The following is a 23201-nucleotide window of genomic DNA, read 5'->3' on the forward strand; positions in this document are numbered from 1 at the left end:
CGAGCACAAAAGTCCAATAAAAAAAACACCACTTGAGTTCAGATCCGGGCGGCCATTCTTCCCAATCACTCCTCTCCAGGTTTCACTGTTGTTGCCAACATGAGCGTTGAAGTTCCCCCAGTACAATGAGGGAATCACCCGGGGGAGCACTCTCGAGTACTCCCTCCAGTGAATCCAAAAACGGTGGGTACTCTGAGCTTTTGCTTGGCGCGTAAGCGCAAACAACAGTCAGGACCCGCCCCCTCACCCGAAGGCGGAGGGAAGCTACCCTCTCGTCCACTCGGTTGAACTCCAACGTGCAGGTCCTGAGTCGGGGGGCAACAAGAATTGCCACCCCAGCCCGTCACCTCTCACCAACGCCAGAGTAGAAGATAGTCCAGCCGCTTTCAAGAGAACTGGTTCCAGAGTCCTTGCTGTGCGTCGAAGTGAGTAGGACTATATCTAGCCGGAACTTCTCCACTTAGCGCACTAGCTCAGGCTCCTTCCCCCCAGCGAGGTGACGTTCCACGTCCCAAGAGCTAGCTTCTGAAGCCAAGGATCGAACCGCCAAGAGCCCTACCTTTGGCTGCCGCCCAGCTCACATCTCAACCGAACTCTATGGGCCCTGCCATGGGTGGTGAGCCCATTGGAGCGAGGACCCACGTTGCCTCTTCGGGCTGTGCCCGGCTGAGCCCCATGGGTACAGGCCCGACCCATAGGCGCTAGCCATCTTGCTCCACTTCTGGGCCTGGCTCAAGAGGGGGGCCCTGGTGACCCGCGTCCGGGCGATGGAAATCCGGGTCCACCGTGTATTTTCTTCATAAGGGGTCTCTGAGCTGCTGTTTGTCTGATCCCTCACCTAGGACCTTTTTGCCTTGGGAGACCCTACCAGGGGACATAGAGGCCCCGGACAACATGATAACATAGCTCCTAGGATCATTGGTACACGCAAACTCCTCTACTATGTTAAGGTTGCAGCCCAGAGAGGATATATATATATATATATATATATATATATATATATATATATATATATATATATATATACATATATATATATATATTGTATATATATATATATATATATATATATATATATATATATATATATATATATATATATATATATGTATATATATATATATATATATATATATATATATATATACATATGTACATATAAATATATTTATGTTAGGTCAGGAAAAAACACAGAGGCTATTTCATCCTTACAAACCTGTTTCGCAGGTTTCCCTGCTCTTCATGGGATTTTCCCCTGAAAAATCCCCTGAAGAGCAGGGAACTTATGTGAGCAGGGAATATACTATCCCTGTTTCCATTTGAGTTGGGAAATTGTGTTAGATGTAAATATAAACGGACTACAATGATTTGCAAATCATTTTCAACCCATATTCAATTGAATTCACTACAAAGACAAGATAATGGAATTTCAAACTCATAAACTTTGTTTTTTTTGGAAAATAATGATTAACTTAGAATTTCATGGCTGCAACACGTACCAAAGTAGTTAGGAAAGGACATGTTCACCACAGTGTTACATCACCTTTTCTTTTACCAACACTCAATAAATGTTTGGGAACTGAGGAAACTAATTGTTAAAGCTTTGCAAGTGGAATTCTTTCACATTCTTGTTTTATGTAGAGCTTCAGAAGTTCAACTGTCATGGGTCTCCGCTGTCGTATTTTACGCTTCATAATGCGCCACACATTTTCGATGGGAGACAGGTCTGGACTGCAGGCGGGCCAGGAAAGTACCCACACTCTTTTTTTTACAAAGCCACGCTGTTGTAACACTTGTCTTGCTGAAATAAGCAGGGGCGTCCATGATAACGTTGCTTGGATGACAACATATGTTGCTCCAAAACCTGTACGGACCTTTCAGCATTAATGGTGCCTTCACAGATGTGTAAGTTACCCATGCCTTGGGCACTAATACACCCCCATACCATCACAGATGCTGGCTTTTGAACTTTGCGTCTATAACGATCCGAATGGTTATTTTCCTCTTTGTTCTGGAGGACACTAAGTCCTCTGTTTCCAAATATAATTTGAAATGTGGACTCGTCAGACCACAGAACACTTTTCCACTTTGCATCAGTCCATCTTAGATGAGCTCGGGCCCAGCCAAGCCGGCGGCGTTTGAGGATATTGTTGATAAATGTGTTTGGCTTTGCATAGTAGAGTTTTAATTTGCACTTACAGATGTAGTGACTAACTGTAGTTACTGATAGTGGTTTTATGAAGTGTTCCTGAGCCCAGGTGGTGATATCCCTTACACACTGATGTCGGTTTTTGATGCAGTACCGCCTGAGAGATCAAAAGTCCGTATTATCCTCGCTTACGATTCTCTGAACTTTTTGATGATTTTATGGACCGTAGATGGTAAAATCTCTAAATTCCTTGCAATAGCTCATTGAGAAATGTTGTTCTAAAACTGTTGGACAATGTGCTTACAAAGTGGTTGACACTCACACCTTCCTTGTTTGTGAATTACTTAACATTTCATGGAAGCTGCTTTTATACCCAATCATGGCACCCAACTGTTCCCAATTAGCCTTCCATATGAGTGTTTGATGAGCATTCCTCAACTTTCTCAGTATGTATTGCCACCTTTGGGAATTTCTTTGTCACATGTTGCTGGCATCAAATTCTAAAGTTAATGATCATTTGCAAAAAAATAAACGTTTGTCAGTTTGAACATCAATATGTTGTCTTTGTAGCATATTCAACTAAATATGGGTTAAAAATGATTTGCAAATCATTGTATTCCGTTTATATTTACATCTAACACAATTTCCCAATTCATATGGAAACGGGGTTTATACATATATACATATATATATGTATACATATATATATATATATATATATATATATATATATATATATACATATATATGTATAAGTACATATTGACACGTTTGGGGCGCATCTTGTGCGCGTGTTGTGTCACCCCCGGGATGCACGAGGACCAGACAGGCTTGAGTAGCAGGTAAGACTTGATTTAATGAATAAAATGATATAAGAACACTGATACAAATGCAAAATAAAGCGCATGCAACGCACGGGGAGCTAAGCTAAACACTAGCACTCAATAAAAATTACACAGAAGCGCGTGTCGAGCGCACAGAAGCTAAGGAGGAACTTAGCAAGCCAGAACAGGACAAACTTAACCAAACGTGCGTGTTGCATAGAGCAAGTGACGAACCCAGACCGAACAAAGGGAGGAGGCAGCTTTGAATACAAAAACAATAATCAAAAACCGGTGTGCGTAAAACGGCCAGTGCAGGTGGATAAATCAAGTCGCCGTGGTGATAGAAACAAACAAGGAAGTGCACTAACTAAGAATTGGAAGCGTCCATGAACCAACAAGATAAACACAAACTACTCAAAACCAAATAATGTAAGATCCGAGTAGCGGATCTTAACACATATATGTGTATATATATAAATATACATTTATGTATATTTATATATATACAGTACATATACACAGAAAAACATAAATACACACATATATTTATACACACACACACACACACACGCACGCACGCACACACACACACACACACACACACACACACACACACACACACACACACACATACGTGTTTGGGTGACATATGAGGACTTATGACAAAAACGTGACATATGGGGACATGCCTTTCCAATGGTCCTACAGGCCTGGGAATCAGACGGTTAGTGAACCAGAATTTTAGAAACACAGTGGTCTATTGAGATTTTTGCAACTCTTTTGTTTTTTTCTGAACCTGATTTTTATGGTACATATGAGGACTTGTCAGGTTTAGGTGACAAATGAAGACCAGAGTGTTTAAGATTTCAAGTTTATGTGACATATGATGACCATGACGTCACCGAGTGTTTAAGATTTCAGGTTCATGTGACATATGATGACCATGACGTCACAGAGTGTTTAAGATTTCAAGTTTATGTGACATATGATGACCATGACATCACAGAGTGTTTAAGATTTCAAGTTTGTGAAATATGACAACCATGACGTCACAGAGTGTTTAAGATTTCAGGTTCATGTGACATATGAGGCTAATGACATCAGAGACTTAACAAAACCACCTGAGTTGGTTTAGTTGATGTGTTGTCATTTAAAAAAAAAATCCCAATCCCATGCTACTGTAATCTAAAACCAAGAATAGTTTAAAAGAAACATGGGTAAAAATGTAATTGTCGATTAAGTGTAACTGAATTGTTTTTGTGGATTTTGCCGCTAAGAATTATCTGGAATAAATACAAAACGCTTGCTGTTTATTTTGCTTTTTTAATTGCTGGTAACATACTCAAACTACCACAGAAGATGTGGGAAAACATTTTTTTTTCCTTTTTTAAATATAATTCTGTTATGGATGTAGTACTTGATGTCAAGCCAATCTCTGTCCTGTAGAGTTACTAGTTCTTTATGGAGGGAGGCTTCACAATCTTTTTTACCTGGTACTTTGTTGCCAGTTACAAAATGCAACATGTGTCATTCAACTGCTTCCACTTCTTCCCCTTTGCAGCTGTCATAAAGGAGACAAAATACAATTTCTTACTGAAGGAATAATGACTATAACACAGTGAAAAGGTGCAAAACGTAATATAATATTCTAGTAAATGATGTGGATTATTTATTTACCCCGCTTTGGAGTGGACCAAGTGGAAGAAGCTTGAGACATACCCACTTCCAGCGATTTGTCCTGCTGTCAATCTGAAAGGAAGAATTAGAAAACTGTAAAAGTAAACATTTAACATATTGTGCTTTGTGAAGCAGCGGAGTATATGTGTTGTCTGTCCATTTATCAATAATGCAGACCAGGAGTGTTGGCGGAGTTCTTAACGTTTGCTTTCAGAGCGTGCATATCACAACATACAAGATGCCGTCATGGCGACACAACCTATCCCGGGCTACCGCGCATGCTCGTCACTCCTGTTGCATGCTGGGTAGGGTAGTTCTTTTTTCCCCTGGCTCATAACATTACAATATAGTACCATGTATATGCGTTCAGTTTATCAAAGCACCAAGCAAACAGATATGGTCATAATTATTTTAAGTGCACTACGCAGAATAAACACAACATTATTAATATTGCTACTAAGGATAATTTGATCAAAAATTCCCTAAAACAGCCCACTACCTATAATATAAGTTTTTTAAACATAAGATTCCTGATCAAAAAAAAATGTTTCTGCTGTTACCTCAGAAATTGCCTGTTCAGATGTTATGATTGTGGCTCAGAGATTTGTATGTAGATTATATTTGTTTTCCATAACAACCAGGATAACTTAAATACCCTGGCAGTGGCAATAAGCTTAAATGTTTGTATTTACATTTTTGGAGTTGATTTTCATAAAATATGCTATTTAACTGCTACTGTTTAACAAGGACTGATTTAAATTGTGTTTGCACAACAAATGTTTTGGCGCTTTTGTTCATGTGGGAGAATATTCCAATAAAGGTGCACTACACACTACTTTTGAATTCATTATTGGGCTTTGCGTATACAATGCAGTTAATCGCGATTAATAGGAGAAATAGTGCGATTAACTTCGATTAAAAATTTTAATCGTTGCCCAGCCCTAATATATATACAAAAAAGTTGGGAAAATTGTGTTAGATGTAAATATAAACTGAATACAATGATTTGCAAATCCTTTTCAACCCATATTCAATTGAAAGCATTACAAAGACAACATATTTGATGTTAAAACTCAAACTTTTTTTTTTTTGCAAATAATAATTAACTTAGAATTTCATGGCTGCAACACGTGCCAAAGTAGTTGGGAAAGGGCATGTTCACCACTGTGTTACATCACATTTTCTTTTAACAACACTCAATAAACGTTTGGGAACTGAGGAAACTAATTGTTGAAGCTTTGAAAGTAGAATTCTTTACCATTCTTGCTTGATGTAGAGCTTAAGTTGTCGTATTTTACGCTTCATAATGCGCTACACATTTTCGATTGGAGACATGTCTGGACTGCAGGCGGACCAGGAAAGTACCCGCACTCTTTTACTACGAAGACACGCTGTTGTAACACGTGGCTTGGCATTGTTTTGCTGAAATAAGCAGGGGCGTCCATGATAATGTTGCTTGGATGACAACATATGTTGCTCCAAAACCTGTATGGACCATTCAGCATTAATGGTGCCTTCTCAGATGTGTAAGTTACCCATGATTTGGGCACTAATACACCCCCATACCATCACACATGCTGGCTTTTGAACTTTGCGCCTATAACAATCCGGATGGTTATTTTCCTCTTTGTTCCGGAGAACACCACGTCCACAATTTCCATATATAATTTGAAATGTGGACTCGTCAGACCACAGAACACTTTTCCACTTTGCATCAGTCCATCTTAGATGAGCTCGGGCCCAGCGAAGCCCGCGACGTTCCTCTGTGTTGTTGATAAATGGCATTTGCTTTGCATAGTAGAGTTTTAACTTGCATTTACAGATGTAGCGACCAACTGTAGTAACTGACAGTGGTTTTCTGAAGTATTTCTGAGCCCATGTGGTGATATCTTTTACACACTGATGTCGGTTTTTAATGCAGTACATCGCTTACGTCCAGTGATTTCTCCAGATTCTCTGAACCTTTTGATAATTTTACGGACCCTAGATGGTAAAATCCCTAAATTCTTTGCAAAAAAAATGTTTAGCAGTTTTAACATTAAATATGTTGTCTTTGTAGCATATTCAACAGAATTGGGGTTGAAAATTCTTTGCAAATCATTGTATCCCGTTTATATGTACATCTAACACAATTTCCCAACTCATATGGAAACGGGGTTTGAATGTATTTATATATATATATATATATATATATATATATATATAGCCTATTATTTGCGCACTATTTACAAGTTATGTACCAAAAACACGACCACCGAAAAAATACTTTGATCAATGAAAACAGCGCTGCAGAAACCGGCTGTAAACATCTCCTGTTTTGCTAAACATGAGTTCCAAACTCCCTACTGACTAAAATGGATGTACCCTTACGAAAATGATGTCATATAAACTGATCTGTGAGAGATTAAAATTAATAAATGTCTTTCAAAATATAGGTTGGGTCAAATTTAGAGCAGATATAGTAAAAATAGACATGTAATAACCTGTTGGAGGGATGAAGTCGGTTTATGGCTGTCATCTGAATCTAGAGAATGTTGAGATAGAACCTCAACAGTTGGTTTCTGCAACAAAACACAAAAATATAATGTCATAACTAATTAATTATAACATTCTCACCACTTTTTGTTGATAAAAATCTGAGCATACAATGCCAGATAAAGGGTAAAAATTATTACAGAGTTTCAGCTCTTAGACAATTCATTAAGAATGTAACACACACAAAAATCTGGTTCAGAAAATATGAGGACCTGAATTGAGACACTCATTTTAAAGCTTTGACATTAACATTGTAACACACATTTTCTGGTTCAGAAAATATGAGGACCTTATATGAAACACACCTAAGTCTTTCTTGCTTCAAACAATATAAGGACATGACGAGTGCTCACATGTAGAATTTATGTTGTTGACTTGTAACATCTCCTGTTTTGCTAAACATGAGTTCTAAACTTCCTACTGACTAACATGGATGTACCCTTGCGAAAAAGTTGTCATATAAACTGATCTGTGAGAGATTAAAATAAATAAATGTCTTTCAAAATATAGGTTGGGTCAAATTTAGAGCAGATATAGTAAAAATAGACATGTAATAACCTGTTGGAGGGATGAAGTCAGTTAATGGCTCACATCTGAATCTGGAGAATGTTGAGATGGAACCTCAACAGTTGGTTTCTGCAACAAAACACAAAAATATAATGTCAAAACTAATTAATTATAACATTATCAGCACTTTTTGTTGATAAAACTCTGAGCATACAATGCCAGATAAATAGTAAAGATTATTACAGAGTTTCAGCTCTTAGACAATTAATTAAGAATATAAAACACACTAAAATCTGGTTCAGAAAATATGAGGACCTAAATTGAGACACTCATTTTAAAGCTTGGACATTAACATTGTAACACACACTAATCTGGTTTAGAAAATATAAGGACCTTATATGAAACACACCTAAGTCTTTCTTGGTTCAAACAATATAAGGACATGACGAGTGGTCACATGTAGAATGTATGTTGTTGACTTGTAACATCTCCTGTTTTGCTAAACATGAGTTCCAAACTCCTTACTGACTAACATGGATGTACCCTTACGAAAATGTTGTCAAATAAACTGATCTGTGAGAGATTAAAATTAATAATTGTCTTTCAAAATATAGGTTGGGTCACATTTAGAGCAGATATAGTAAAAATAGACTTGTAATAACCTGTTGGAGGGATGAAGTCGGTTTATCGCTCACATCTGAATCTGGAGAATGTTGAGATAGAACCCCAACAGTTGGTGTCTGCAACAAAACACAAAAATATAATGTCAGAACTAATTAATTATAACATTAACAACCACTTTTGGTTGATAATATTCTGAGCATATAATTCTACATAAACAGTAAAGATTATTATAGCGTTTTAGCTCTTAGACTATTATTTAAGAATGTAACATTCACTAAAATGTGGTTCAGAAAATATGAGGACCTGGATTGAAACACTCATTTTAAAGCTTTGAATTAAACATTGTAACACACACTAATGTGGTTCAGAAAATATGAGGACCTTATATGAAACACACTGAAGTCTTTTTTAGTTCAAACAATATGAGTACATGACAAGTGATCACATACAGAATTCATGTTGCTGAGCTGTAACATCTCGTGTTTTGATAAACATGAGTTGTTATTTCCACACTGACTAACATGGATGTACCCTTAAAAAATGTTGTCATATAAACTGATCTGTGAGAGGTTAAAAGGATTAAATGTCTTTTGAAGTATAGGTTGTGTCAAGTTTTTAGCAGATATAGGGCAGCACGGTGGTACAGGGGTTAGTGCATGTGTGTCACAAATCGAAGGTCCTGAGTAGTCCTGAGTTAAATCCTGGGCTCGTGATCTTTCTGTGTGGAGTTTGCATGTTCTCCCCGTGACTGCGTGGGTTCCCTCCGGGTACTCCGGCTTCATCTTACCTCCAAAGACATGCACCTGGGGATAGGTTGATTGGCAACACTAAATTGGCCCTAGTGTGTGAATGTGAGTGTAAATGTTGTCTATTTGTGTTGGCCGTGTAATGAGGTGGCGACTTGTCCAGGGTGTACTCCGCCTTCCGCCCGAATGCAGCTCAGATAGGCTCAAACACACCCCGCCACCCCAAAAAAGGGACAGGTAGTAGAAAATGGATGGATGGATGGATAGTAAAATAGTCAAGTAATAACCTGTTGGAGGGATGAAGTCGGTTTATCGCTCACATGAATCTGGAGAATGTTGAGATAGAACATCAACAGTTGGTGTCTGCAACAAAACACATAAAAATAATGTTAGAACTTATTAATTATAACATTATCAGCACTTTTTGTTGTTAACATTATGAGCATATAATGCCAGATAAATAGTAAAGATATTTATAGAGGGTTTCTGTCTCTTGTCCCGCTCATGTCTTGAGATGAACTTCCCTCGGTACTCGACCACAAAAGAACCTTTTTAAATTGATGCAAGAGCAAATACACCATATCTTGATAAAACAGTTTATCAATTAACAATGTTTGGAATATCTGTTTTAAAAAGGAATAATAATAGTCGTTACTTGACAAAAAATTCAATTACAAACAGAATTACTCTTTCATAAATGTAATTAATTATTAAATTAAGTACAAACCCCGTTTCCATATGAGTTGGGAAATTGTGTTAGATGTAAATATAAACAGAATACAATGATTTGCAAATCATTTTCAAGCCATATTCAGTTGAATATGCTACAAAGACAACATATTTGATGTTCAAACTTATAAACGTTTTTTTGGTGCAAATAATCAATAACTCTAGAATTTGATGCCAGCAACACGCGACAAAGAAGTTGGGAAAGGTGGCAATAAATACTGATAAAGTTAAGAAATGCTCATCAAACACTTATTTGGGACATCCCACAGGTGTGAAGGCTAATTTGGAACAGGTGGGTGCCATGATTGGGTATAAAAACAGCTTCCCAAAAAATGCTCAGTCTTTCACAGGAAAGGATGGGGCGAGGTACACCCCCTTGTCCACAACTGCGTGAGCAAATAGTCAAACAGTTTAAGAACAACGTTTCTCAAAGTGCAATTGCAAGAAATTTAGGGATTTCAATATCTACGCTCCATGATATCATCAAAAGGTTCAGAGAATCTGGAGAAATCACTCCACGTAAGCGGCATGTCTGGAAACTAACATTGAATAACCGTGACCTTCGATCCCTCAGACGGCACTGTATCAAAAACCGACATCAATCTCTAAAGGATATCACCACATGAGTTCAGGAACACTTCAGAAAACCCATCCATCCATCCATTTCCTACCGCTTATTCCCTTTTTGGGGTCGCGGGGGGGCGCTGGTGCCTATCTCAGCTACAATCGGGCGGAAGGCGGGGTACACCCTGGACAAGTCGCCACCTCATCGCAGGGCCAACACAGATAGACAACATTTACACTCACATTCACACACTAGGGCCAATTTTTAGTGTTGCCAATCAACCTATCCCCAGGTGCATGTGTTTGGAAGTGGGAGGAAGCCGGAGTACCCGGAGGGAACCCACGCATTCACGGGGAGAACATGCAAACTCCACACAGGAAGATCCCGAGGCTGGATTTGAACCCAGGACTGCAGGACCTTCGTATTGTGAGGCAGACGCACTAACCCCTCTTCCACCGTGAAGCCCACTTCAGAAAACCACTGTCACTAAATACAGTTTGTTGCTATATCTGTAAGTGCAAGTTAAAGCTCTATTATGCAAAGCGAAAGCCAATTATCAACATCCAGAAACGCCGCCGGCTTCTCTGGGCCCGAGATCATCTAAGATGGACTGATGCAAAGTGGAAAGGTGTTCTGTGGTCTAACGAGCCCAAATTTCAAATTGTTTTTGGAAATATTCGACACCGTTTCATCCGGACCAAAGGGGAAGCCAACCATCCAGACTGTTATCGACGCAAAGTTGAAAAGCCAGCATGTGTGATGGTATGGGGGTGCATTAGTGCCCAAGGCATGGGTAACTTACACATCTGTAAGTTACCCATCTGTTTGGAACAACATTTGCTGCCACTTAAGCGCCAACTTTTTCATGTACGCCCCTGCTTATTTCAGCAAGACAATGCCAAGCCACATTCAGCACGTGTTCAGCTTCATTAAAAAAAGAGTGCAGGTACTTTCCTGACCGGCCTGCAGTCCTATCAAAAATGTGTGGTGCATTATGAAGCGTAAAATACGACAGAGGAGACCACGGACTGTTGAAGGACTGAAGCTCTACATAAAACAAGAATGGGAAAGAATTCCACCTTCCAAGCTTCAACAATTAGTTTCCTCAGTTCCCAAACGGTTATTGAGTGTTGTTGAAAGAAAAGGTGATGTAACACAGTGGTGAACATGCCCTTTCCCAACTACTTTGGCACGTGTTACAGCCATGAAATTCTAAGTTAATTATTATTTGTAAAAAAAATTATTCCGTTTGGATTTACATCCAACACAATTTCCCAACTCATATGGAAACGGGGTTTGTAATTAATGTGTTACTTGAAAAAGAAAAGTTTTAAATATCTAGCATATACAGTTGAGAGACATTTCACGAGAGCAGAGTGTGTGTGTGCCTTTAAAAAGCTGTGCCTTTTGCCAAGTGGGACGTCAGCGCCCAGACATAGCAGAATAGTTCAGCTGTATTTTTTAGCTTAGCAGTGGCAGTTAAGATAGTTCTGTTGAATGTTTTTGTTTGCGTGTGGATGAGGCCTCTTTCTATTTGATATCGTGTTCGTAATTACTTCCGGGGGTTGCTTTCATTAGTAATAAGATATTACCTGCACTAAACCTTTTGTGCTTCTAACGCTGTCTTGTTGACATACAATCACATCAAAAGTAGCATGCCACATTACATCAAACGCATCGTAACAGCGTTGTAGCGTACATAAAAGTTATTAGATTACTCGTTACCGGTAAAAGTAACAGCATTAGTAACATTGTTTTCATATACCGCTGTTATACCATCCATCCATCCATCCATCATCTTCCGCTTTTCCGAGGTGGGGTCGCGGTGGCAGCAGCCTAAGCAGGGAAGCCCAGACTTCCCTCTCCCCAGCCACTTCGTCTAGCTCTTCCCGGGGGATCCCGAGGCGTTCCCAGGCCAGCCGGGAGACATAGTCTTCCCAACGTGTCCTGGGTCTTCCCCGTGGCCTCCTACCGGTTGGACGTGCCCTAAACACCTCCCTAGGGAGGCGTTCGGGTGGCATCCTGACCAGATGCCCGAACCACCTCATCTGGCTCCTCTCCATGTGGAGGAGCAGCGGCTTTACTTTGAGTTCCTCCCGGATGGCAGAGCTTCTCACCCTATCTCTAAGGGAGAGCACCCCTACACGGCGGAGGAAACTCATTCCGGCTGCTTGTACCCGTGATCTTATCCTTTCGGTCATGACCCAAAGCTCATGACCATAGGTGAGGATGGGAACGTAGATCGACCGGTAAATTGAGAGCTTTGCCTTCCGGCTCAGCTCCTTCTTCACCACAACGGATCGATACAACGTCCGCATTACTGAAGACGCCGCATCGATCCGCCTGTCGATCTCACGATCCACTCTTCCCCCACTCGTGAACAAAAGTCCGAGGGGCCATAGAGGTCGGGTGCATTGTGAGCTGGGCGGCAGCCGAAGGCAGGGCACTTGGCGGTCCGATCCTCGGCTACAGAAGAGAGTTTTCACTGTCAAACTCGTTTGCACTTGCACTTGCATGGCTTAATCTTTGAGACAAGCATATGCTACTGGCAGGATCTTGGGACGTGGAACGCTGTTATTCCAAACACTTCTAATTAAAGCCATATAATACAACCTCTATTAGACAGTAAGGAAATGATCCAAATGAGATGTTGATACAGTTACCATTGATATGATACATAACAAGACATACCTTTCCAATCATTGATCCACTGGGCCTTAAAACAAGACTTGTCACATCCAGATCACATAAACTCGGTGGCTTTAGCCTCAGGATTACTTCTCGCTCTTCTTTTGGGCACGATGTCTATATCATGTGTTGATGCGCCTAACAAATCCACACATAAAAATGAAAAAAGTCAGTGACACAGAAATAAAACAAAGAACTAAACCCTTCAAAAACTGTTAAATTTAGGCTCAATGCAGACATGAAGCTTCTCAAACAAAGAACTAATGTAACAATATCAGTAACATGCCAACTCCACAGTGCTTATCAGCTTGAAATATTTGTATTTGAGAAAAAGTATAAACAATTTGAAGAACTCTAGTCTGTCTTGTTTAAAATTAAGACAAGGTTTACTTGCATAGTGATCAAGGGTGATGGGTCAAATGCAGAGAATAATTTCACCACACCTAGTGTGTGTGTGACAATCACTGCTACTTATAATCTTCCATGCAACTTTAAAAAAAAAAAATTAAATGCCTTTTGGCCTTGGCCCAGAACTGAAATGCTTTATTCAACCTCATAAAATCAAATCTGGTTGCAATTAATAACAAAAAACATTTTACTGTTCTTTATAATGAACTGTTTTCCTATGTTAAAAAACATTGGTCTATTTAATTACTTTAAACTCCATTTTATGCTCACCTGATTCAACCATGCTGCCGAAGACTGTAAAAGATGGTTTGTGGCCAAGATAGATGTCCCCCTCTGGTGCTGCATGTCCCGGAAGTGCTGTTCACTGAGCGCTCTGTTGTGCTCAAAATCGTGTGTGAAGTTTTGTATTTCGATTATAAATGGTCCTTTTGGAAAACCCTTTTTATATATATTCAATATTAAGTGTGATACGTGAGCTGTATAACTTCCAAGATGAAAATAGTTAACTAGTGATTTAGCCCTCTGTTAGGAGCAGACATCATCCACTGGCCAATCAGGCAGCGCCTAACTGAAAATTGGACCAATCAGACGCCGAGACTCTTCAGAGTGGGCGGAAGTAAGCATCTTGAACACAATGTGAAGTGAATACCTCCAAAAACAATCCCCAATTGAATCAAAAATTTGTCCCAAAGATAAAAATACCAAAATCATGTGCTATTGTAACCATTTGAAAATATTAAATAGTGGATGTAGTTTGAATTGCATTTGAATTATCGCCTTTGTCTCAATCAAGGTTGAAGGTTTTTTTTCAGGCACATTTAAAGTAATTATTGTGCGGCATTGTATTTTAGACAACAGAATAGAAAAAAGCCCAATACAGTAAAATACTGAATCAAACCGATTAAATCATCACCATAATCCCTTTATTATTGATTGTCCAGCACAAATCCTCTCCAGATAAACCAAATGAATAGATAAAACTAACATAAAAAAGGTTGAGATCATCAGATCAGTTGAAAATGTGTTATTTGATTTAGAATTCAAAAGTATGTTTATTGCTGTAATGATTAGATGTTTTTCAAATGTTGGAGTGTGTGAGTTTCTGACCCACATGACATATGAGGACATATGACATATGAGGACAAGTGTGTGTGTGTGTGTGTCATAATAGCAAAGATGGCCACTAGGGGCAAAATCGAAGGTGACCAAAAAAATTAAACACACTTTCACACACTTTTTCTGAAAATTTGACAAATGAAGACTTTAGAGATTTTTGGTCTGGGAACATGCTGGGAGGGTCTAGAACACGATAGCATTGCGGGAAATATGGGGACATGGAAAATGTCCCCATATTTCAACAGGTCCTCATATGTAAGGTGAAATTTCATAAAAATGTCCCCATATGTCACTTTGACAAACGCACACACACACACACACACACACACACACACACACACACACACACATATACATATTTATACCAATATATACACGGATATATACATATAAATATTAATCAATCCATCAATCAATCAATGTTTATTTATATAGCCCTAAATCACCTGTGTCTCAAAGGGCTGCACAAACCACAACGACATCCTTGGTAGAGCCCACATAAGGGCAAAGAAAATTCACCCCAATGGGAAGTCGGTGACAGTGACAATATCAATGATGACTATGAGAAACCTTGGATAGGACCGCATATGTGGGCAACCCCCCCATGGGACCGAAAGCAATGGATGTCAAGAGGGTCTAACATGATATTATTACAACTTAATATTCACTATAAAATGTTGTGAACGGTTTCCTGCCGTCATCGTGTGGGTTGCATGGACCATACCGGAATGACATCGCTTCGCACAGGTTTGACACTTTATTTTTCAACAAAGGCTGCTTGCAGTGTCGGTCGGTCGCTCTTTCAGGTCCTCCTCTGCTGCTCGCGCCGATCTCCTTTTCAGTCGGCTGCGTCTTTCTTGTGCTGTTCTCGGTCGCTCTGTGGCTCTCGTGGTTTTCGCTCTTTTCCTGTTTTCTGTTGGTTCTCCTACTCTTTCTGCCTTGATCGTTCCTCCTTCTCCCCTTTTATACAGCGTCAGGAGAAATGTTAATTGTGTGCCGGTGCGTGATCTACGCCCTTGAACTTTATCGCGGCGGCGTCGCTTCCGGCACGCCACGCCTCTTTGTTCCGCTGCATTCTCCGCCTCCTGGCCGCCATTTTGAGCAAGGCAAAAGCATGTCCCGCCGCGCCGTCGGCCCGTCGGCTCTGTCTCTCCACAGTCCTCCATCGCCAAACTCAAGCCAGGCTTCAATCTAGCTGAACATACTCCCCCCTCCCCTTTTTTGAAGGAGCGGGAAAAAAAAATCGCCTCTTCTTCGTCCTTTTTGACCTTTTCTTTGTCTTCTTTGACCTTGTCCTCTTCATCCTCCTCATCATCATCATGCTCCGGTTCATCCTCATCATGCTCCTCTTCATCATCATCATCATCTTCATCCTCTTCTTTTTTATCATTCGATTCATCTTCTTCATCATTTGATTCATCTTCTTCGTCATCATCATCCTCTTCATCATCTGATTTATCTTCTTCTTCATAATTTGATTCATCTTCTTCTTCATCCGATTCATCTTCTTCTTCATAATTTGATTAATCTTCTTCATCCGATTCATTTCCTTCTTCATCATTTGATTAATCTTTTTCTTCTTTTTCTTCATCCTCTAATTCATCCTCTTCTTTGTCCTCTGTGACTTCTTCTTCGTCCTCTTTGACTTCTTCTTCGTCCTCTTTTACTTCTTCTTCGTCCTCTTTGACTATTTCTTTGTCCTCTTTGACTTCGTCTTCGTCCTCTTCTTCCTTTTCCTCTATTACTTCCGCGACTCATTTCTCTTCAGCTCTTCTAATCCTCTCCTCTACCAAGGTGTGCTCTTCCTCCCTCTCTTTGGCCGACAGCTCGCCCTGCTGGTCCAGACGCCACTGCAGCCTCCCCAACCTTCCAGGTGGGACGCTTCAGCCAAGACTTCACTGGCGTCCTCCTTGACTCGTTCTTTGGGGAGGCACTCGCCGCCTACCCCCATCTTGTCCGCCAGCGCCTGCATGAGCTGTCAATTTTTTTGGCTGCTTTCCGCAAGCTTTGTGAGCGCTGCGACGAGCGCCCGGAGCAAATCGTCCTCCTTTGCCTCTGATGGTCCTTCCACGTCGAGTGCCACTGTGAACGGCTTCCTGTTGTCATCATGTGGGTTGCGTGGACCTTACCGGAACGACATCGCTTCGCACAGGTTTGACTCTTTATTTTTCAACAAAGGCTGCTTGCTGTGTCGGTCGGTCGCTCTTTCAGCTCCTCCTCCACTGCTCGCGCCGGTCTCCTTTTCAGTCAGCCGCGTCTTTCTTGTGCTGTTCTCGGTCGCTCTGTGGCTCTCTGTGGTTTTCGCTCTTCAGGTCTTTCTGCTGGTTCTCCTACTCCTTCTGCCTTGATCGTTTCTCCTTCTCCCCTTTTATACAGCGTCAGGAGAAATGTTAATTGTGTGCCGGTGCGCGATCTATGCACCTGAATTTGGTTGCGGCAGCGTCGCTTCCAGCACGCCCCCGCCTCTTTGTTCCGCTGCATTCTCCGCCTCCTGGCCGCCACCTTGAGCAGGGCCAAAGCATGTCCCGCCCCCCCGTCGGCTCCGTCTCTCCACAAATGTATTTTGCCTAATATGTACGTGTAGTTGACATTACTTTTTCTATAATAACTCATACTATAAAGTGTGTATGTATTTTGCATTATTTCTACTTTAAGTATTGACTATAACATGTACTTTGTGTTAATATTATTGGGTGTCTGGAACGGCTTAATTAGATTTACATTTTCCATGAGAAAATTAGACTTTGGGATTGAATGAATAAAAATGGAGGTACCACTGTACTTTGATCATGTAATTACTGTAGCGGTGTGGCAGGCGGACACGGGACTGACATGACTGACATGACTTGAAGCCAAAGACTGAAAAAGATGGTGGCTGTAACCACATGATTGATTTTGTGGTTTATTTGGATGGATCCTGTTGCTGTGCCCTCGTCAGGCTTGAGGATGATGATGATGAGGAGTGTGAAAGAAAAATTGGATGACCAATGTTTGCTGTTTTTGGCCACACCATGTGACCACAGTTCTTGGCTGCTCATGCGTTTCTCGTCTTCATATTGTGCTGCGTGGTGGGCATTTCCCTCCTTGTGGTGTGTACGCTCTGACCTCCTCCACCCACCCACCTCACCTCACCTCACCTCACCTCACCTCACCTCACCTCACCTCACCTCACCTCACCTCACCTCACCTGTCACCCAGTCTTCATGTCTGTCCTGGTGGCTCACAGCCGACAGAGGCAGAACAATATGGGGATGAAGACGCCAAAGGCCTCCAGGATGGGGAACATAAGGCTGCTGTTGTCGGCCGCATCTGGGTTTGGTGTTCGGTGGCCCGACTGGACCATGGCCTTGGAATCTGGTGGGAGCTTCTTCTTCCCGACGTCGTCTCCTACCTCGCCATCTTCCTCCTCTTCCTCATGCTTCTCCAAGCCAGGGTGAGGCTGCAGTTTTGGTACGTCTTCTGGTGTTCCTTTCATCACATAGAGAGCGCAGACCTTGGGGTTATCATAATATCCCTGCACAAACTCAACTGTGAGCTTGCCCTTGAAAGTTGACACCTCTCCTTGTACACTCAGCTTGCCCCGTCTAATGGAGAAGGGCATTATTTCGTCATGTGCGGTACTGTGACCCACTAGCTCAAAAATATCGAGGTCCTTCACAACCACATGGCCATTTAGTCGGACGTTAAAGACCTTTTGCTGTGATTGGGCAAAGTAAACCTCTGCATACTCCATTACTAGAATATAGTCTCTTTTGTCACAAATGGGGATGTCATATCCAAAAGTGTCTTCATTGTAGCGCTCGTTCTGGTAGAGAACTTGATCCTCAGGGCTGGAGCAGAGGATCGGCAGGCGCATCCCATAATCCGATGCTTTACCGACTTTTCCTTCCAAGGGGTCCTTTTTGAAGTGAATGCCGTGCACGTCCACATGCAACTCCCCTCCGGCGTTGACAGCCCAAATAACCCTCTCAGCCACACTGGGGCCGCCGCCGCCGCCGCCGCCGCCGTCCGCCCGCCCGACACCGCACAAGCACCGCTGCCAGCAGCCCGGCGAAGAGCTGCGCCGTGAGCCGCCGCATTGTCACACACGCCGCCCGGTCGCTCCTTCCCCCCTGTCGCCAAATGTATGAATGTTGTCAAAGTGTGTGATAAAGTCCCGTTAGATACACCCAACTGCAATGTCAGCGTTCATATATTGTAAGAAGCTAAAAGTGTCAGGCTACAACACTTGACGACTTTCATTCAAAGTGTGTGCATCTCCACGGGCTGCTATATATATATATATGTATATATATATATATATATATATATATATATATATATATATATATATATATATATATATATATATATATATATATATATAGTTACTTTACATGTAGTTAGCCTAATTTATTTTAGCCTAATGGGACCCCCAAATAAAAACTTTGGACACCCCTGAATTACACCTTAGTTCCATGAATCAAAATGTGTAAGTACCAAAAGGAGAAGACTTAAAGGGGTGTCTTGAAAAAACACCTCATTTAAGTAAATCACAAGTTTGGGTCCAGTGTTGTGTGTTTGTTAGCAAGGTTAAAATATAAAAAAAAACATTCTGCCAAGATGTTTTCGTCAGTGGTCTAACTTATTTTATTGTACAACAGGAACACTCCTATTTTTAAGGAATTGCTGCAAAAATGCTTGTCTCCCAAGTTTTGAACTGAGCCTATGAGGGCTGGTAAGGTGTCATTCCCGCACCAGGTTTGGCCCTCTGGCCGCGAGTTGAATAGGAATGTCTTCAACAACTGTTAATGAGCATTTAATATGATTCAAGTGACTTTTAGATTCGTTCATTTTTGTTTACAAAAAAACCCAAAAGTTGGTAAATTAATCCAATCAAACTGTCAATTAAACCTTAAACTGAGAACATAAATACAAGTACAACAAGAAGTACAGGTAAAATAAAAATGTAGTAATTAATGGAAAGTGTTGTCACAGTAAGTTAAAAAAGTTTGATTAATGATTGTCTATGTTCAATATTTCCTGGTACAAAAATGTTTGTACAACGTTTCCACATCATGAGGTGAACCATTAATAATCTTTCCCTCTTCCTCGTCACTACGGTCGCCACTGTACTGTATTTTTAAGGACAGAGGCCGATTGTAGTTGAGATAGGCGCCAGCGCCCCCCGCGACCCCGAAAGGGAATAAGCGGTAGAAAATGGATGGATGGATGGAGGTGTTTTGTTTTTTTTTGACAAATTTACAGTAATTTGATTTACATTACATTAATGTAAAATGAAAAACGGCACCCCTTTTATTTTGACGGTAAAATTTTGTTGACTGAGCTGCCGAATTTTCACAAAAAAATCTACTATAATTTTTTTTACACTACATTACTGTAAATTAAAAACTGTACCGTTCTTTTTTTTTTTTTTTACAGTGCATGACAAAAATTGTGTCATTGTTACTTTTACTGAAACATTTTGGGGACTAAGCTGCTAGTTTTTTTTTAGTTTTTAGTTTTTTTTAACAATGCACTTCTAAAAATCAGATGCGCCCAAACCTTTCCACTGAGGCCCACCCACTGACAAATCAAAGGATGCAGTTATCTCGTTCTAAAATATTACAATATATAGATTGTTTTCAACAAAACTATAAAATGCACTTTCGGCAGAAATTTTGTGTGTATACTGAAGAGCCCAGGCCAAATTGTAATGTTAACAGTTAGCACGCTGGCCCCATAGTATCAAGTAACAACAAATATGAGCAAAATGAGCTAAAAAAAGGTAACTATGCTAACAATAGATGCTTACAGTTAGCATTAGTGAAATACCAAAGTATATGACAGTGAGGTATATAATGCTAAATTAGCTTTAAAAAATTGGCATGCTAATGTTAACATGATGAAATGCTAACTTTAACATACGTCATGTACCACAATATATTGCTCTGCGGTGTGCACTAGGGCTGTGAAACTTTGGGTGCCGCACGATTCGATTCGATTCTTAGGGGTAACGACTTAATTCAGAATCAATTCTCGATTCAAACCGATTCTCGATTCAAAATCCATACTTTTTAATAACATTGGATGCAAGTTCTATGATTAACTACATTCCTCTATAAAATAGATATACAGCTGGGATAAATCTATACATCAATTAAAAGAAAATTGGTTTTGTTTAATAAAATTATACCCTAACATTTAATAAACTCAAATACAAATAAGAGAACAAGAGAAAAAAAAAAAGAGCGAGCATATTAATGTTGTTAGCATGCTAACTAACAGCTATCATTAGTCAAATACCAAAAATATGACTAATACCAACAAAGTTAGCTTAAAAAAGCTAGCATGCTAACAGGTATTATTAGTCAGGTACCGAAATATGACTGAGGTGTTCACCTACAAAATTAGCTTAAAAAAAGCTTAGCTGGCTAATATCAAAAGTCAATTACCAAAGTATGACTGAGGTTTGATACCCTTTAAATGCATACAAGAGTCATAAACATCAGGAAATAAAAAGTGCTCCTACTTTGCAAAAATTAACTTGTCACAAAAGGTCTAAGGAAGACTTTTTTTTTAACTCACATTAAATTTTAGCGTTGGATGGGAAAGGACCAGCGGGGCGCCACGTCGTATGTTGTTGGCCCTTTGGTTGCATGGTTCTGCTTCCAGGCTGGTCTACAAAATGGATGGAATGTATATTATTTGCTAAAAAGTGTCACACCTTTGTCCCATTTTTTATTTCAAAGGCCATGATGTCATAGAACGGCCTTTGAGTGATGTCGCCGCGCACAAAAATAGTCCTTATAGCGTCAATGGATCGTCTTTTCAGCACCTTATTCTGGAAAACGTCCATCATAAGCAGAACGATGGAGAAAGAGGAAGAAGAGGAATTTTGTGCGTTGCATGATTATTATTATTGTTGTACCTAGCCTCACAAGATGTGTATCAAGTGGTCGTGCAGAACAAAATGGATGCCATACTTGTGAAATAGGTTATTTCTTTGCAGTGATAAGCTGATAGAAGGTACACATACAGTCACAAGAGTATTTTATATGCTGGTAAATAAGTCTTTTTACCAAAATAATGGGAAAAAAACCTCACATTTTCATTTATCAAATAGTTCCTAAGGTACATGCTAAGCAGTGGTAGACCACAGGGGAGGTCCCTAAATGCTGATATAAAGTCATTATAGCCGTGAAAGTTTAACAATAGCATTTCTTAAGAGCACCTAAATACCTACACTCCCTATCAAAAATGTTAAAGAGTTTGTTCTGCCTGACACAGACGTCATAAAGTAATCAAAGCTCACCTTTAAGCATTTACCAGGGTTTCCCGTAGCTTTTTGTCGTTAAAGGGGAACATTATCACAATTTCAAAAGGGTTAAAAACAATAAAAATCAGTTCCCAGTGGCCTGTTGTATTTTTTTGAAGTTTTTTTCAAAATTTTACCGTTCCCGGAATATCCCTAAATAAAGCTTTAAAGTGCCTTATTTTCGCTATCTTCGAAACCACTATCCATTTCCCTGTGACGTCATACAGGGCTGCCAATTCAAACAACATGGCGGTTACCACAGCAAGATATAGCGACATTAGCTCGGATTCAGACTCAGATTTCAGCGGTTTAAGCGATTCAACAGATTACGCATGTATTGAAACAGATTTTCGGAGTATGGAGGCAGATAGCGAAAACGAAATTGAAGAAGAAATTGAAGCTATTGAGCGAATAGCTATTGACGCTATTCGGCCATAGCGTGGGTGTACCTAATGAAGTGGCCCATAGCATGGCTGCCTTTTAAAGCATCACCGGTAAAATGTGAGGACTTTCGCATCTTGTGACACTGGAGCTACTTAAATCCGTCGATTGGTAAGTGTTTGTTTCGCATTAAATGTGGGTATCTAGTTTCAAATGTACATACAGCTAGCGTAGATAGCATGTTAGCATCTATTAGCGTAGCATGTTAGCATCAATTAGCTGGCAGTCATGCCGTGACCAAATATGTCTGATTAGCACATAAGTCAACAACATCAACAAAACTCACCTTTGTGATTTTGTTGACTTAATCGTTGCAAATGCATCTGCAGGTTATCCATACATCCCTGTGCCATGTCTGTCTTAGCATCGCCGGTCAAATGTGAAGACACTCTGTTACATTCAATAGGGGTCTGGCGGCAGATTTCTTGGCAGTGGTGCAACTTGATTCCCTCCCTGTTAGTGTTGTTACACCCTCCGACAACACACCGACGAGGCATGATGTCTCAAAGGTTCCAAAAAATAGTCGAAAAAACTGAAAATAACAGAGCTGAGACCCAGTGTTTGTAATGTGAAAATGAATATGGCGGGTGTGTTACCTCGGTGACGTCACGTTCTGACGTCATCGCTAAAAGACCGATAAACAGAAAGGCGTTTAATTTGCCAAAATTCACCCATTTAAAGTTCGGAAATCGGTTAAAAAAATACATGGTCTTTTTTCTGCAACATCAAGGTATATATTGACGCTTGCATAGGTTTGGTGATAATGTTCCCCTTTAAGGCGGCCGCCTTAACAACAAATAACCCCCGCCTAAACTAACGTCTTAACAAGATCTCCAGCCACACGTGCGCATTAAAAAAAACGATATCTGTCCCCAAGCAACTACATACACATGCC

The 23201-nt window shown here is 40.4% G+C and overlaps 1 long non-coding RNA gene and 1 pseudogene across 1 annotated transcript; both read right to left on the reverse strand.

Annotated features, from left to right (window-relative positions):
- Positions 1–4282: 4282 nt before the first annotated feature.
- Positions 4283–14911, reverse strand: LOC133570035 (uncharacterized). Its single transcript, XR_009810030.1, has 7 exons — positions 13048–14911; positions 9350–9425; positions 8355–8432; positions 7744–7821; positions 7134–7211; positions 4651–4722; positions 4283–4534 (listed from the first exon to the last, which is right to left on the reverse strand). It is a non-coding gene; the product is annotated as an uncharacterized LOC133570035 (long non-coding RNA).
- A 2877-nt stretch (positions 14912–17788) lies between these two features.
- LOC133535633 (malectin-like) lies at positions 17789–18727 on the reverse strand (annotated as a pseudogene).
- Between the last annotated feature and the right edge of the window lie 4474 nt (positions 18728–23201).

This window comes from Nerophis ophidion, linkage group LG16 (genome assembly GCF_033978795.1).
Source record: "Nerophis ophidion isolate RoL-2023_Sa linkage group LG16, RoL_Noph_v1.0, whole genome shotgun sequence".
In the NCBI taxonomy this organism is placed as follows: Eukaryota; Metazoa; Chordata; class Actinopteri; order Syngnathiformes; family Syngnathidae; genus Nerophis; species Nerophis ophidion.